This window comes from Microcaecilia unicolor, chromosome 1 (assembly GCF_901765095.1).
Source record: "Microcaecilia unicolor chromosome 1, aMicUni1.1, whole genome shotgun sequence".
NCBI classification, from domain to species: domain Eukaryota; kingdom Metazoa; phylum Chordata; class Amphibia; order Gymnophiona; family Siphonopidae; genus Microcaecilia; species Microcaecilia unicolor.
In genome coordinates, this window is record NC_044031.1 from 252,615,560 (window position 1) to 252,630,706 (window position 15,147).

Genomic DNA, 15,147 nt, shown 5'->3' on the forward strand with positions numbered 1-15,147 from the left:
ATCTAATAGACAAAAAAAAAAAGTAATCAAATCAAATCTGAAATTGTAGGGGGCAACTCAAATGCTCTGAGGATGCATGAGTGAAAACTTACACTTTAACGGCTTTTGGACACCCAGATCCTGCTATAGAATACTAGTGTAACCTGGAATTAGTATGCTCAACATTTATGTGCCCACTGTTGCAGCAGCCATAGACCTGGTGTAACTGTGATAGGGATACGTGTAATTTAGGTCCTGTAAGTTCCATGTGTGGAATCCCCACTGATGTCCTTGCTTTGGGTTTTGGCCAAAAATCATGGGTGTAGTTTGACTGTTTAATTTGGGGGTGGGGGAGGATGGGGTGGGGCATATTAGCATCTTTATTTTTATTTATTTTTTATTTATTTATTTGGATTTTGCTCACACCTTTTTCAGTAGTAGCTCAAGGTGAGTTACATTCAGCTGAGATGTCGTCTTTAGTCAATGAAATGGATAGGTTAATTGCTTTCATATGATCCTCATTAGATGGGGAGAATGGGTGACCTACGAATAGCTACGCTAAATGTGGATGGGATTCACTCACCCGTGAAGTGCACAAAGATATTGAATTATGCTAAGTGCAACCGGGTGGATGTCCTTCTTATGCAAGAAACCCACTTAACTCATATGGAACATGCAAAATTAAAAAGTGACTGGGTTGGAGAGCTGGTGTCTGCATCCTTTAATGGTAGGCAGCGGAGGGTGGTCATCCTCATCCACAAAAGGCTGGATTTTATGTGTCATAAGACTATTTCAGACCCGGAGGGCCACTATGTGGTCTGGATGGGTGAGCATCAAAGGGAGGAGTATGGCTATCTGTTCTGTTTATGTCCCAAATGTTTACTCGCATAGCATTTTCTCCAAATTGATAGCAGTACTGGCTGTGCGCCAGGGCTCTCCACTTCTGGTGGGAGGAGATTTCAATATCATGGCTGACCCCCTGACCGACTGCAACCCCCCAAAAGCAAGACTTAAGGGACTGGAGGTAAGGGGAGTAAACTTCGTAATGCAGGAACTAAACTAGGTATTTGGAGGGTGCTTCACCCCGATGAACGTAATTATACTTTCTTCTCCCAGGCGCATAAGGCTCAGGCAAGGCTGGATTGCATATTACTCTCCCATACTTTCTTGTCTCTATGAGAAGCAGATATAGAAGATTGGGTGGTATCTGATCATAGTATGGTATGGGTGGTGATGGGTTTTTCAGCTAGTAAACAGCCAGGAGGATGGCAAATGAACCCCTCCCTATATTTAGATAAAGAATTTAAACGTTTTCTGGGAGAAGAGTGGCAACATTACTTGGATGAGAATGATCCCTCCGAGGTGGATCCAGTTGTTTACTGGGAGGCTGGGAAAGCGGTTCTTAGGGGGAAGATAAATGCTTACACTTCCCGATGGCGAAAAGAGCAGGAGAGGGACCTACTTACTCTAGCAAAACAACTGCATTCTATCAGAACACAGCTAGTAAGGGGTGGCACAGAACAGGCCTGATGGGAGTACCTTGATATTAAACATTGGATTAATTCAATTTTAAGCCAGAAAGCCCTAAGGGACATACAGCTATACAAATATCAGCTGCACAAATGGGGAAATAAGATGGGGCGGCTTCTGGCTGCCATGATCTGCAATAGAACACCTAAACAAGTGATCACTAAAATCAGGGATAAAAATGGTGCATTGACTAATAAGGAGAAAGAAATACAAGAAGCTTTTGTTGATTTCTACAGAACTCTATACGACACAGGGCAGTGTGATGCGGAGCGCAGGGAGCAATTTTTTAGTGATCTGGAGCTTCCTAGTCTATCCCAGGCTCAGCTACAAAAGCTTAATGACCCAGTCACCGGGCAGGAGATACAGCAAGCACTGAAACGTCTAAAGCTAGCAAAAGCACCGGGACCGGATGGGCTAGGCCCGGAGTACTATAAAATACTAGGGCATCGTATTGCTTGTCCCTTCTAAATGTTGTGTCAGGTGCTTTGCACCAGGGGTCAGGATGTTGGCAGGATGGCACACACAACCATAGTAGTGCTCCCCAAGCCGAACAGGGATAGGGAACAACTGGGATCATTTCGCCCCATATCTTTATTGAACCAAGACCTTAAGTTATTTGCTAGCATAATGGCCTCCAGGTTGGGGGCCGTATTGCCCATGTTGGTACACCCTGACCAGACTGGTTTTGTGCCTGGGAGAAACACATTTACTAACATCTTACAAGCAATGAGCGCAATCCAGGAATGGGGGGGGGGGGGGGGGGGAGACCGGAAGACGCATTAATTGCTAGTCTAGGTGCTGAAAAAGCATTTGACAACATTTTATGGGATTATTTGTTTTGGGTCCTCCCACAGTTTGGTATCATGGGAGAATTTCTTATAGGTATCCAAGCCTTCTATGCCTGCTCTATGGCACAAATTCTGGTAAATGGACAACTGACCCCCCTCTTTCACATTACAAAGGGGGACGAGGCAGGGGTGCCCATAGTCGCCAATATTGTTTGTCCTTTCACTAGAACCGCTGGCATGTAAAATACGTCAATCCCGAAACATGCAAGGCATAAGAGTGGGCTCCATGGAGTACAAAATCAACTTATTTGCTGATGACATGCTGATATTTTTGAATGAGGCCTCCCAAGGTATACTCTTGTTGGTGGACATTATTCGGTAGTTCAGATCCTTTTCTGGATTCTGGATAAATTTTGAAAAATCAGAGGCCATGGTGTTGTCATCTGCCTGCCCTTGCAGGTCCCTGATAAACTTCCCTTTAGCATAGAACACGGGGTCCTTGAAGTACCTGGGGGTGTATCTACACTTAGATTCTGAGGTTATATATAAGAAAAATGTGCATGAGTGAGTGGAGAATATCAGATTTTTATGTCATAAATGGAGGGTATTTCTTTTTTAGGGAGGGTAGCACTGGTAAAGATGGTCCTTCTGCTCAAGATACTATACCCCTTCCAAATGATGCCTCTATGGGTCAACAGGAAAGACGAGGGGCTTTACAAGGGGGCAATATCTTCTTTTATTTGGTCAGCGTGGAGAGCTCGCATAGGAGTTGCTAAACTGGAACAGACTAAGGCAAAATGGGGTGTTAACTTATCGGACTTGAGGTTATACAATGTAGCGGCCATACTCCGTTGGATACATGAGATACACACGGGGTCCTCTCGGTATGCCCCCGGGTAAATATGGTCTCATGAGGCTTCCCCCTATACAGTTTATAATGCTATTCAAGCTAGAGGAATGTGAACTACCCTATCACCGCTGTTAAGACCGTTATGTAGGGCATGGGAATGGTGGCGTTCAAAATTGGGGGGGGGGGGGCAAAGGGGGCCTCGCCGTTCTTGGAGTTTGTGTGCAATCCAGATTTTCCTGCTGGCCAGGGTTTCTCTGTGTGGGATCTATGGCGAAAAGGGGGATGCAGATATGTGGGACAGATTGTTGAGCTCGGAGGGGGAGATATACCTCTTTTTCAGAAATGTAAGGCGGAATGGCGTGTTCCTAATAATTTTTTGTTTTCATATTATCAACTTAGATGTTATATCAAATCCACTTTGAGTGCTGGGACGTGTCTCCCTGCCTTCACTAAGTTGGATATGTTATTCATGCGGGCACCGGCTACTTCCAACACGCTCTCTGGGTGGTATAAGTTAGGAAAAGAGCAGTGGGCCTCCCAGACTCTAGACAAACTAATGCTACATTGGAGTGAGAGTTTAGGGGAAGCCTTTACCCAATGCGAATTGGCTAACTGTTTTGAGCTGGCCTTTAGGATTACACTAAATGCACAGCTACATGAAACTCAGTTCAAACTTCTTCATGATGTCTACATTACAAAAAGCAAGGGGAAATCAATGGGGTTATGGGACACTGACATAAGTGATAAGTGGGAAAGGGCACCACGGTGCATAATTTTTTGGAGTGCACCAAGCTCTAACCATTTTGGTCGGGAGTCCTGTCTAGCATTGATGGAGTTTTGGGAGTGTCATGTGAATGGACCTATGGGTCTCTTTTGTTAGGGTTGGACTCTGACCTTCAGAACCAAGGCCTCGTAGAGCCTCAAAGGCATTTTATCCTTTTGTCATTGCTGTTGGCATGTAAAGCAGTGCTCCGCCACTGGGTGAGGAAGGACCCGCCAGTCTTGGCTGAGTGGAAGGCTAGCATGATACAAATGGCAACCTTGGAATTTATGCGTATATCAGCTTCAGAGGGGAAGCCCACCGACCTGGGACAATACAAAGACCTTTGGAAGTCAGCTCGGGCCTCCCTGGGTGGACAGACATAGACACGGGCTACCTGAGATGGGGCACGGAAAAGGGGTGAGAGGGGGGATGGTGGGGGGCTCTGTTGGGAGAAAATGGAAATGAGAATGGTACACGAAGACTTGTAACTAAATGTTCTCCTGGACGCAAGTTTTAAGCTGGATGTGAATGACAAACTTTATTTGGTTAGATGTTGCTGTTAGCTGGTTTATCATGCGTGTTGTGTGAACCATTCTTCAATAAAAATATTAAAAAAAAAAGAAATGCATAAGCTATACAGTGGTGGAAATAAGTATTTGATCCCTTGCTGATTTTGTAAGTTTGCCCACTGACAAAGACATGAGCAGCCCATAATTGAAGGGTAGGTTATTGGTAACAGTGAGAGATAGCACATCACAAATTAAATCCGGAAAATCACATTGTGGAAAGTATATGAATTTATTTGCATTCTGCAGAGGGAAATAAGTATTTAATCCCTCTGGCAAACAAGACCTAATACTTGGTGACAAACCCTTGTTGGCAAGCACAGCGGTCAGACGTCTTCTGTAGTTGATGATGAGGTTTGCACACATGTCAGGAGGAATTTTGGTCCACTCCTCTTTGCAGATCATCTCTAAATCATTAAGAGTTCTGGGCTGTCACTTGGCAACTCGCAGCTTCAGCTCCCTCCATAAGTTTTCAATGGGATTAAGGTCTGGTGACTGGCTAGGCCACTCCATGACCCTAATGTGCTTCTTCCTGAGCCACTCCTTTGTTGCCTTGGCTGTATGTTTTGGGTCATTGTCGTGCTGGAAGACCCAGCCACGACCCATTTTTAAGGCCCTGGCGGAGGGAAGGAGGTTGTCACTCAGAATTGTACGGTACATGGCCCCATCCATTCTCCCATTGTTGCGGTGAAGTAGTCCTGTGCCCTTAGCAGAGAAACACCCCCAAAACATAACATTTCCACCTCCATGCTTGACAGTGGGGACGGTGTTCTTTGGGTCATAGGCAGCATTTCTCTTCCTCCAAACACGGCGAGTTGAGTTCATGCCAAAGAGCTCAATTTTTGTCTCATCTGACCACAGCACCTTCTCCCAATCACTCTCGGCATCATCCAGGTGTTCACTGGCAAACTTCAGACGGGCCGTCACATGTGCCTTCCGGAGCAGGGGGACCTTGCGGGCACTGCAGGATTGCAATCCGTTATGTCGTAATGTGTTACCAATGGTTTTCGTGGTGACAGTGGTCCCAGCTGCCTTGAGATCATTGACAAGTTCCCCCCTTGTAGTTGTAGGCTGATTTCTAACCTTCCTCATGATCAAGGATACCCCACGAGGTGAGATTTTGCGTGGAGCCCCAGATCTTTGTCGATTGACAGTCATTTTGTACTTCTTCCATTTTCTTACTATGGCACCAACAGTTGTCTCCTTCTCGCCCAGCGTCTTACTGATGGTTTTGTAGCCCATTCCAGCCTTGTGCAGGTGTATGATCTTGTCCCTGACATCCTTAGACAGCTCCTTGCTCTTGGCCATTTTGTAGAGGTTAGAGTCTGACTGATTCACTGAGTCTGTGGACAGGTGTCTTTCATACAGGTGACCATTGCCGACAGCTGTCTGTCATGCAGGTAACGAGTTGATTTGGAGCATCTACCTGGTCTGTAGGGGCCAGATCTCTTACTGGTTGGTGGGGGATCAAATACTTATTTCCCTCTGCAGAATGCAAATAAATTCATATACTTTCCACAATGTGATTTTCCGGATTTAATTTGTGATGTGCTATCTCTCACTGTTACCAATAACCTACCCTTCAATTATGGGCTGCTCATGTCTTTGTCAGTGGGCAAACTTACAAAATCAGCAAGGGATCAAATACTTATTTCCACCACTGTATATGTAGATCCTTCAAGAGGTAGTGTGTCATGATTTAGGCTCTACACCCTTTCTGATGTTTTGGTGCCACCTCAGTAAGGCCAACACACAATCTGTCCACTGCAAAACACTATACACAAACTTGTACAAAAACATACTCATAACCTCACCAAACCATAACAGCACTAATTCCAAGGACAGGACGAGCTACAACCTTATGCGTGGAAAGGCAGCACTGTAATTATACTGGGCTCTAAAACACCAGTACACTACCTTGTGAAAAAAACAAAACAAAAAGGGCTGCAAATACTACACACTAGCAGAATACTGTGCCTTGATTACACATGAACAACACATGACACTACAGATATGACACAAGGAACTAGAAATAAAAAAAAATATGAAGGCAAAATACTGAACTGGAAAGTTACCTCAAGAAGTCAGACTCAGCATGTAGCAATACTAGAAAAATAGAAACTTACATGCAAAATATCACAGATGCACATTTTCAAAAGCTGACATATTCCAATTAATAAATTCTGAATAAAATACTTTTTTCCACCTTTGTTGTCTGAGCATTTAGTTTTTCTATTTGCTTTGGTCCCAGTGTCTTCTGTTTTATGCAGTGTCTTCTTTCCATTTGATATTTTTTCACTCACCATGTCCACCATCCTCCTGTATCCTTATGCGTCCTGTCTACCATCTGTAGCCCTGTCCATATCCTTTCTCCAGTTTCAGCATCTGCCCTCAAAGTGTTCCGATCCAGCCCTTAAATTCAGCAATTTTTCCTCCATCCATATCCAGCATTTCTCCTTACTCCCCTCCCCTCCATCCATGTGTATCTACTTCCTCTGTCTTCCCTCCCCTCCATCCATGTCCAGCATTTCTCCTCTCTCCCTTCTCCTCCATCCGTGTGCATCTCCTTCCTTTGTCTTTCCTTCCCTCGATCCTTGTCCATCATTTCTCCTCTCTTCCCTGCCCTCCACTCCATCCATGTCCAGCATTTCTCCTCTCTTCCCCTCCCTTCCATCCATGTGCATCTCCTTCCTGAATTCCCTCTCCTCCATGTCCAGCAACTCTCCATTCTCCCTTGCCCTCTCCTGCACCCACCCATATCCAGCAAATTTCCTCTCCCCCCTGCTCCCTCCCTCCATCCATCCATCCATGTCCAGCAATTCTCCTCTCTCCCCTGCCCTCCATCCATGTCCAGCAACTCTTCTCTCTCCCCTGCCCTCCCCGCCATCCATCCATGTCCAGCAACTCTCCATTCTCCCCTGTCCTCCCCTCCATCCATCCATGTCCAGCAACTCTCCATTCTCCCCTGCCCTCCCCTCCATCCATCCATGTCCAGCAACTCTCCATTCCCTCCTGCCCTCTCCACCATCCATCCATATCCAGAAAATTTCCTCTCTCTGCCCTCTCTATCCATCCATGACCAGCAATTCTCCAGAAAACTTTAAGCATATGTCATGCAAAGACTTTCAGACGTATCTCAGAAGTCAAAGTTGTTGAGGGATATCCACTCTTCTGATAAGTATGCTTGGGCTCAGACCCAGTCAAACTCGAATCCAGAAGTTTATGAAAAGTATTGTCTCCTGCTGTACTGTAAGTCAAGTCACTGTTTGATATGTGTTCATTAACTAAAAGTCATTTACACATTTGCTACAATTAAATAGTTCTTTAGCAAAGGTAGCAACTTTTTTTTATCACAACATTCTCAGGTAAAAACAGAAATCACAAAAAGAAATTTTGTCTAATACAAACAAAATCATGTCCCAGTCCACTTCAAGGAGAGAGTATAGGAGCATAAACGAAGCATCATATAGTTAAAAATAAAATCCAAAGCCTACAAAGAAAAGAACATGTAGCCTACTGGTTAGTACAGCAGACTTTGAGCCTCATGAACTGGGCTTGAGTCCCATCACTGCTCCTTGTGAGCCTGGCTGAGTCATTTAACCCTCCATTGCCCCAGGTGCAAAATAGATGTCTGTGTATAATATGTAAACTGATTTGAAAATAATCATAGAAAGGCAGTATATCAAGAACCATCCCCCCTTTCCCAAGCTGACAATATATATCTATCTAGAACCTTTTTTTAAACCAGAGGAAAAGAGTTAACAAATTATTTAACATCATCTTGCTGAGAAAGTTTGTTTTAAAAGAAATTTCTCCACATGTATAGGGTCCAAGAAAACATAGGATTTGTTTTCATATGTTGTTACCAGACACTTGAAGGAAGTTCAGGAAAAAAGGAATCTCCTATCACTAAGATCCTTGGCTTTAGCTGAAGGAAAGCTTTATGCCTTAATTGTGCAGGTCTGGAAACATCGGGGAACATCATTTTTCATTGACCACAGAAAGGTTCTTTGAGAAATATGCTTTCAAACCAACATTTTAGAATCCTCACTATGAAAAATAACAAGCAAAATTGCCCTTTTTGAGATATTATCCTGTTGGGTTTTCAATAAAGTTGGAAATGTCCAAACTATCAGGAGAATTAATTGTATTCAGGATTTTTTCGAGATCAGTCACTCTAACATCTCTAGGTAAATAATAAAAATTACTGACCATCAAAGTTTCATAAGAAAACTGTAAAGCATTAGTCACATACATTTTTTTAAAAAAGCTCTGCTGGTGCCAAGTAATGAGTTACAGAATGGAAACAGGTTTCATTGAAGGCAATGAGAGTGGATGGATATGGAAGAGGAAGATGGAGAATTGGAGTGTAGATGGAGGTAAACACTGTTCTCAGGAAGCTGAACAGGATTCCTCCACCTTCAGTTCTGCCAGTGGGAGGTGCTGTTTCACTATCACAATTTCAATAGTGAGGGACAAGCAAACTGTCAGACTCCAGGGAACCTACTTGTCCCTAGTGATTGAGAACACAGTATTGAAGCACTAACCCTACTGGCAGCAATGCAGTAACAGGACTCCTGCTCATCTTAAAGCAGTGGTTCCCAAACCTGGTCCTGGTGGCACCTCAGCCAGTCAAGTTTTCAGGATATGCACAATGAAAAGCAAATTCCATACAAACCTAAAAGCACAATCAACGGCATTTGCAATTGCTACTGAAGAAAATGCCTATTGCATTTTTAGGTAATATTTAACACAGCATACTGAAGTAGCATAAATTAAGCATGTTTAGTGCAGGAACTTTCACAGGGCTAGGATATACTATAACAAATTAGAACTCTTTTTATGAGAAAAACAGCGCATTGTCTGAAGAAGTGCTCTGCCTTGTTCTGTGTGCAATAAACCCTTTTGGATAGAGTTCAGCTTTACTGGTAATAGCTTGCCAAGTTTATGTACGGTGTTTGTCATTCATGAGACCACAGTCCTCCTTTCCCACAAGCTAACCAAGAATTATGAATAACATATAAAAGCTTTGCTTAGGGTTTCAGGATGCCAATTTTTGTAACACATACCAAGTGATAACACCAATATTGATCAAAACAGTCTGCTTTTTTGTTGTTGTTTTGTTAAGTAAACTGCTCAAAGAGGTGAGCATTTAAGAATTACCTCGTTCTCACCCCACCCACCGTTCTCCCTTAGCCTATCAAGAGGATATAATTTAGGATTTTTGCATTCTTTTCTATCCAACTCCCTGTAATTTCCCATTTCCTACTGTAAGGTCAACAGGTTTTTGAATAGTGGTATTCTGCCAGGAAGATCTAGACAAACAGGTTTTCATCTCAGAACTTTTAGGTGGAACTTAATGCAAATATCTCACCTAGTGTATGTTATGCAAACGTTTCCTTACTTTTTTTTCCCTGTACTTTTATCAGACACTCTCCAACAAAGCTGGCTATGGGAGTAATGGAAGATGTTGTCCAACCAAAGTAACTGCTGGGGACTGTTTTTTTTTTCTACGCTCTTATTTTCTGTCCTATTTGGTTTTCCAGGCACTCTCACATGGTTATTCTTCTGTCGGTAAGGAATGCACATTTACTTGCAAATCCTTTGGAAACTGAGATCAGGTGACCGCTTTTCTTCTTTTGCATTCACAAAGATGAGATATAGAAACATGGTGTGTATTTGTGTGTGTTTATCTCTGGAATCTTGTTTATGGGCAATATGCAAAACTGGATTTAATTAGAGGCAGGGGCTGGAGTTTGAGAATGAGTTTGTTGCCATGTCTGAATGAATGAAATCTTGGTGAAAAGAATGAATTTTGTTTTAAGGAAACTGTAAGATCTTTAGTCTTAGGTGGCTAGAAGTACTAATGTGTTAGCCTCTTCTTTAGTTAAAACAATGCTTTACATGCAAAATTAGGCATTTATGCTATTGGCCAGGCATGCATATGTAAAAGCATGCACAGGCAGCAGATGTACAAACTTCCATTGAGGCAGAACTGGGGCAGAGTTTTGGTTTATAAGAGTATGTTATAAAATACACATAGATATATGTAAAATAAACTGGGACATTTGCTCAATCATGAGAACAGGTGTATCAGCATCGACCTTCCAGAGGCTATTTCATAAAAGGCAGATATGCACTTATATTTCCTCTATGACATAGGTAGAAGTTATTAGCATTCCTGATGCACACAGTACATGCCCTGTTATAAATTACCCTTATTGCATAGGGGAAAAATAAAATTAGAACATTTAAATCTCATGACACTCAGGGTAAATTTTCAAAGACTTAGGACTCCTTTTACTAAGTGCTGGTAAGCCCAACACGAGCTTAGGCTACCGCAGCCTGGCGGTACTTCCCATCCCTAGTGCACCGTCATTTCCAGAGCTCCAAAACGTTTTTTATTTTTGTAGTGCTGGAGTGTACTCGGCGGTAATTGGGCAGTGCCTTGCGCTTCCCGTTTACTGCCAGATTAATGTGGGAGCCCTTACTACAACCTCAATGAGTGGCAGTAAGGGCTCCCCCCTGAAATGGCCGCGCAGCAAGTGCTTTACTTGCTGCCTGGCCATTTCTTGTTTTGAAAGCGAAACTTCCCTTTTACCAGCTGCGGTTAAAATTGGGCCTCGGCACACATGTAAAACATGCACCGATGCCAGCGCCGGTCTCCTTTTGCTACAGCTTGGTAAAAGGGGCCCTTAGGTACCTTTATCCCTCTATAGAATGAAATAATCAGCTTAAGGAGGACCTTTTTTAAATGGTTAGGTGTAATTTATGTGTAGAAAGTTGATTTATAAATGTAAATGGTCCTAGACATGTAGGGTCAATATTCACCCGGTGATGGTTAGCAATTTTGTGACAGGATATTCAATGTTGGGCCATGCTTTGAATATCCAAGTATGTGTGGACTGCTGGCACTTATCCGATAAGAGCAATATTCAGTCCTTAACCAGACAAAGACAGGACTGTGTTTTATGCAGTGCAATTTGTCTGGTTACCTTATCCAATTAAGTGGTGAATATTGGCACTTGACCACAGAAGTGCAGACTCTGCCCCCGGACCACCCATAACATAGCCGGTTTCAGCACAGGCGATTAAAAGGGATTTTCAGCAGCACTATCTGGTTAGATGTTGTTGAATATCCCTGGATAGCCCTGCACAGAAGACTCTCCTGCCCATTTAAATCACTTTGAATATAGACCCTGCAGAAGCAATTTTAGGATAAGCACAGTTATGAAGGGGGTGGATTCTGATTATGATTTGGGAGGACCTGAATAGTACATATGAATGTTCCATTTGACAATGGAAACACACATCTATTTTTAAACATGTACCTGTCTAAATTTATACCTGCTCTGACTCATATGTCAGCTAACTTCTTGTTTGGATTTTTTTTTTTTTTTTTTGGGGGGGGGGGGGGGGGGGTGGATGATTAAGGAAGTTCTTGTGCTTAGCTCTGTGCTTATAATTATCTCAAAAAATCCAGACATTTCAGATTTGTGGCTTTGATTCTTAATTGGCTCCCCTTGGATATTCAGTTTTGTGAGATCTAACACTTATACACATAGCTTGCAAAATGTGCCACTTACATTTCTAAGAGCTGCTACTTATATTTTCAGATCTCCAAATGATGGCACTTTTTTTTTTAATGTGTATTTTTGTGGAATCACTTTTCCACTGTGTGTGCCAATGAATACACATGTTTTCCATGGCTTTATATATATTTTATAAAAGGATCTGCATTCAACAAGCCTTTTGTTATATATCTTGCACATTTCAAACACCCCTATTTAGACATCCCTTTTTCCACCTAGACACTCTATGCAAAATTAGGAGTCCCATTAGTTATAAGCAGTTAAGTATATTTTTAGCTGTGAAAGAATGCACTGAAAATTGTTACAATCGTAGAACATTGCTACTTTTTAAATTGCTGGGTGCTGTTGGGGGTATTAATCAATTTGCTAGAGTATATGTACAGTATGTTCTGTTCTGAAAAAATGTATAACCCACCAAGGCCTTGGGGGAGGGAGCAATACTCGGTAGTCATTTTGGCGTAGACTTAGAAAAGCTTGGAAATTGTCTTCATAGATATTGAAAAGTACCAGCCTTAGTACTGAGCCTTGGGGACCGTGACTGGACATTTACCACCTAATTCTATAAAAAAAAAATCAGCTTCTAAGTTGGGCACCGATCAGCAATTTCGGCACCAAAAAGAGGGAAGCACAATTCTATAAAGATCTAAAGTTGAGCGTGCAACTTGCCCATCATGCCTATTTTTCCATGCCAAAAAAAGAGGTAGGGATGGGGTGGAGAGTGGGTGGAGTGGGGGGAGTGTCATAAAAATCAGCGCAGAAAACATATTCTGTAAATGGCGTGGATCTTGATGCCACCAAAGATCTGCATGGAATTTTGCACCTTCTATAACAAGCGCCCAAGTCCGGTGGCATTTGTCTGTTGGGCTTGGAAATTGTGTTGGCATGCTGTACAGTGTTACTGGCGAAATTTTGCAATTGTGGTGAGTGTTTAGAACTTACCTTATACCAAATTCACCTGAGTTGTGTCCTAGCTACTTCTGTCTACTCTCTTATTGCCACTTCCTGCCCCCACCTCTATCCCTTCCTGCTGTCCCTTACATCCACCCTTTGCCCTGCTGTCCCTTTACCCAACCACTGGCCCCCTCCCTGAGCATAACATTTTCATGTTGAATGAGGATTTTATAAAATGGCACTTTATTTATAGGGTTGGCAGACCAGAAAATATCACTGAATCACATGCCCAACATTTTGGCGCCAAAATCATCAGAATAGGGTTTATATTTGCATGCTTGACTATGATATGGGTGTGGAATATAATTTGATGTGTTTTTTTCTCTCATTTTCTCACAATCTTTAATAATCTTTTTAATTAAATCGTAAAGGCACAGGTATTTCTCACCCTGATCTCTACTTGTATAGGATAGTTCACTCTTTTGTAGAGGACCTTTAACTGCAGCTGTTATATGTGATAACATTTTCAAATGAGCTGGCAGGTCAAGAGTGGAGCATCCCAAGCTTATCTAAGTGACGTGCATCAGACTTCCTGTTCCTATATGCAGCCTCACTGACTGAAGGTGGTCTGAGGGCAATGTGGGTTCTATGCATTATGGATCAGAAGTGATCTTAAGCATGGTGATGGGGGCCTGTATAGCACTTCACATCCCATGCCAAGGTGGTCTGTAGGTGGCCAGAGATGTTGGATATCTAGCCTATACAGTGCTATGGGTCCCTCATAGTCAAACTTTACAACTCTGCCTGGACTAGTAGCCTAATGGTTAGGGTAGCAGCCTAGGAACAGATGGTGGGGGGGGGGGGGCTGGGCTTGATTCTCACCAGTAACTTTGACCCACTCACCTAACGCTGTACTGCTTAAGCTTTCTCAAAGCTAAGACTGTGTCCAAAAGGGACAAAGAAGATTCTTCAACAAAATGTCTATAAACTGTGTACTGTGTTCCATGTACCATAGAACCATAGGTGGTTGGTGACTCAGATGTTTTGGGAGGCTAAAGTGTGTGTGTGTTGGGGGGGGGGGGGGGGGCTAAGGCAGGGTGGGATGGGGTGTGGAAGGACAAATTTAAAACTTTGGGTGTGGCAGCACCTGTTTGGACACAGCAGAGAAGGACCCCCCACAGACATCTAGGATCTTCTCTTTCTCTCCCACCCACCCCACCATCCAGGATCTTCTGTCTGTCTTTGTATGTCTCTCTCCCTCCCTCTCTCTCTCTATCTCCCCCCCCCCCCACCTGTCATGCAATATCTCCTTTCTGTTTCTCTTCCCCATGCAACATCCTACCCCGTCTCTCTCTCCCTTCTGCAATGTAGCATCTCTTCTCTGTCTCTCTCCCCTCTCCTAGCCATCCAGGATCTCTTCTCTGTCTCTCCACCCCCCCCTTACAATGATGCCCCTCTGTCTCAGAGACTGCTAAGGGGGGATATGATTGAGGTCTATAAAATCCTGAGTGGTGTAGAATGAATAAAACTGAATCGATTTTTTTCCTCTTTCAAAAATTGTAAAGACCAGGGGGCGCTCAATGAAATTACATGGAAATACTTTTATTTATTTTTTATTTATTTATTTGTAGCATTTGTATCCCACATTTTCCCACCTATTTGCAGGCTCAATGTGGCTTACATTTGCCGTAATGGCGATTGCCATTCCGGACTACAAATATGCACATGGTTTTGCAATCAAGTGCGTACAAACATGGTGGAAGGATGCATTGTGATCTTGCGTACATATTAGTACATGGTATTACAAGAGGAAATAATGTTTCACTGAAAGAATAGTTAAATTCTAGAACACATTGCTGGAGGATGTAGTAACAGTGGTTATTGTATCTGGGTTTAAAAAGGTTTGGACAAGTTCCTGAAGGAAAAGGTCGACGTCTGCTATTGAGACAGACATGGGAAAGCTACTCTTTGCCCTGGGATTGGTAGCATGGAATGTTGCTTCTAATTGGGTTTCTGCCAGGTACTTGTGACCTGAATTGGCCACTTTTGTACTGTTGGAGCAGGATGCTGGTCTAGATGGACCATTTCTCTGACCCAGTATGTCTATTCTTTTGTTCTTATGTACCCCCCTCCAATCCAGTAATGGCTTATTTCCTCTTGTCCCTCTATATCACCCCTCTGCCTCTCT

The 15,147-nt window shown here is 43.0% G+C and overlaps 1 protein-coding gene across 1 annotated transcript in view; it reads left to right on the plus strand.

The window, feature by feature from the left end:
* The first annotated feature begins 10,015 nt into the window (after positions 1-10,015).
* The window catches only part of ITPRID1 (ITPR interacting domain containing 1), a 249,370-nt gene continuing 244,238 nt past the window's right edge, over positions 10,016-15,147 (plus strand). The window contains exon 1 of the mRNA XM_030205640.1: positions 10,016-10,050. The gene's annotated coding sequence lies outside the window, so the exon portion shown is untranslated. The remainder of the gene's footprint in view (positions 10,051-15,147) is intronic.